The sequence below is a fragment of the Aegilops tauschii genome, chromosome 7 (genome assembly GCF_002575655.3).
Source record: "Aegilops tauschii subsp. strangulata cultivar AL8/78 chromosome 7, Aet v6.0, whole genome shotgun sequence".
Classification (NCBI taxonomy): domain Eukaryota; kingdom Viridiplantae; phylum Streptophyta; class Magnoliopsida; order Poales; family Poaceae; genus Aegilops; species Aegilops tauschii.
Genome location: NC_053041.3, coordinates 317,474,100 through 317,477,080, shown reverse-complemented (window position 1 = coordinate 317,477,080; position 2,981 = coordinate 317,474,100). Strand labels below are relative to the sequence as shown.

At 45.5% G+C, this 2,981-nt stretch overlaps 1 pseudogene; it reads left to right on the top strand.

Moving 5' to 3' along the window:
- The first annotated feature begins 2,081 nt into the window (after nucleotides 1-2,081).
- On the top strand, nucleotides 2,082-2,705 carry LOC109750668 (uncharacterized; annotated as a pseudogene).
- Nucleotides 2,706-2,981: the final 276 nt, after the last annotated feature.

Genomic DNA, 2,981 nt, shown 5'->3' with positions numbered 1-2,981 from the left:
CCAAGACTTTGGAGCATAGCTTGTAAATGACATTGCATAAAGATATCGGCCTATACTGTGAGATTTCTTGGGGGTTCTACTGTCAGCAAGTGCACTATTATTTACTTCACCGCGTACTTAAAGAATTGTTGGTAGCAAAGAACAGCACCTGATAGAAAGGATGCTAACCAAGCCTCTTCTGTTTAAGCAAGGCTAAGCCAGAATAAGGGGTACAGTAGGCTGGTGACCCTGATGATAGCAGTAAGACTGCCTCGGGAATCTCCTCAATCGTTGAAGAGTGCCTCGGGAATTGAATAAAAGCACTGATATCCATATAATCCTACAATTATGCTCTATTCTCTTGAAGAGAGGACACTTGAACTTCAAAAGTGAAAGAAGCCCTCATACCCACTCCTCTTTCCTCACCAAACCAACAAGTAGTAGGTTGGTGGGCCTCGGTATCTCTATTTGCTAAGATGGATACCTACACCACTCAATAGTTCCAATTCATTGTTTTTATCCCATAGGAAAGAAAATGCTTCAAGCAATTTTTTCCTTTCCTCCGGAGTCATATGACGGTCTTCACAACCTTCCACCGGAGGCTTGTATCTATTTTCCTCCTCCATCGCTTCTTTAATCATATTTTGGATATTCTTTAGGGGCAATTTAAACATGTTCGCATCCCGCGGGAAGCGAAAAGCCAGAAATAGAATTTCCTCAGGTTTAAGAACCGAAAGGAGTTTATCCAGATTTGGTACCAAACCCGGGAAAAACCCTAAACGAGCTCTTAAAAATCGATATAAGCAGGGTCATAGGAATCCTGAGATTCCCCTCCCTCCGCTTTGGAGGAGAAGGTTCTTCTATGGCTATGGCCAAAAGGAGAAATAGTCATGTTCATTATATTCCTCCTAGAATCCAAGGCATTTCGTCGGAATACATCCTGTCTTTTCACCTTTGTAGTCCTATGCATAGTAAGTACTATAGCCCCAATGATAGCTACTAATAAAATCAGACTAGAAACCAAAAACCAGACGGAATAGTAGGTATAAAGCAAATTGCCCAATGTTTCCAAATTAGTCCAACTTCGTACCTTTCCGGCATAAACCGTATATCTCAGAGAGGTCGTATTTCTGTGGGTTGGTAGTAATGGAATGGTTTCATTATCTAAAATGAAGAACATTTCCCACCAAAAGATCAGTCCAATAATACCACTCACTGGTAAATAGCGCAATACTTCTTCGTGAATCTCCGCTATTTTAATATTGAACATCATAACCACAAATAGGAATGAAACGGCAATAGCCCCTATATGAACTACTGGGGAGATCATAGCGGAGAAGTCGAGACCTAACAAAATAAGTAAACCAGAAGTGTCGCAAAAGACTAGGATCGGAAACAAAATGGAATGTACTGGATTTTTAGCACGTACAACCATCAAACTAGAGACCAAAGAAGGGATCGACAAAACAGAAAGTATCATGGTACGTCGTCCTCCCTTGAAATGGAACTTGAATGCTGGAGCAAGAAGACGCATTCAAGTCGATCTATTACAACCAGCGCGGTTGTTCATATTTCTTTTTCTTTTTCCAAGCCGACACTCTTCTTATAAAATAAAGCACTCACTGAATTACTTACTGAATCTCGTCTTTCTCTCGGCGCCGATAATTTTTGACGTGTCCGGGTCGATCAGAGGTTCAGCTTGCTTCTCCCCCACCCTCGCCTATGAAATGGATAACCCTTGCTGCCATAGCAGCATGATTTTAAGGGCTTCTGTTGAAGCGGAATAGGAGGAAGCCATGCATTCTTTCAAGAATCTCCAAACCCCCCTTACCTTCTCTTTCTATTCTATAAAAAGGCGAACATCTAATCTAGGCCCGGTCACCTTTCTATGAAGGCGAGCAGCCCAGCCCCCTTATTGAAATTTGGATATTAAGGAAGCCGTATTTCGCAATAGCATCTCCGAGAATCTGGGCTTAGGGTGCGCCTCCTGCGGTCGTTTCAGTGACTCAATTGGCTGGCTTCCCTCAGCTCAGACTAGCGTCGCCACCTCTCCTAGGACCGGAATGATTATCCCCGCCCGATGGGTCTACATTCATCCCTGAATGTCGTCGGGTACTCTTCACTTCCCCGCCATTCTTGTAACCGTCACCTGTAATCCGCGCAGGTGTGTCCGCACCCCCTAGAGTGGACGAGAAAGAAAGGATTTTTTCTCGGAGCAACCCCCCTGGTTCCATACCCAGGAGTTCACTTTCCCGTATGAGCATTCGGTACATATATAAGTCAGTGGAAGAGTCAAAGGGTCACCACTACTGAGGATCTCCCCCTTGTCTTAGAAGGGTCGTCTGAGGGTTCACCGTGGTTCATTGCTGTGCTTACACACTAGGCTACCCTTCTCCGAAAGCTCCGCGGGACAACCTATCACTAGTCTTCGGCCGGAGGGGTTTATTGCACAAAAAGGCCGGGACGCGGGCTCGCGCAGACGAAAGCCCAACGAATGTCAGATGCAAAGCCCCGCACCTCATTAAGATCATATTGGCATACTCTCCTAAAAAAGGGCAGACCCCATTGAAGACGGGAGTGAGGTACAACAAGGCCATTTCCGTCGACCTTCTCACGGAGCCGTACGTGGACATTACCGCTCATACAACTCCCAGCCAGCAAGTAGTTAGCTTTCCTCTAGAATCATGGAAGTGTGGATAAATCGACAGAAGGTTTTTATTTCTTAAAAAATCGCCCTAACCGTCCTAAATATGGACGGAGAGTGGTCTCAAGTTTTTCGGGGTCCTCAAGATCGCATTTTAGGTCGAGTAGAGACGCTAGGGAGTCTGTGGGCTTCCCTTGGCATTTCAAGATGGCCTCTATCGTCTTTTCGAGAGCCTCCCGTTTGCCCGTCAAGGGGCATTTGACATCCAGAGACAAAAGCAGTCCCGCAGGAAACTGGGAAGTTTCCCCAATGGACGTAACCAGCTCTACTTTCGCGGTCTCAAAAGGAGAAGCCCCGA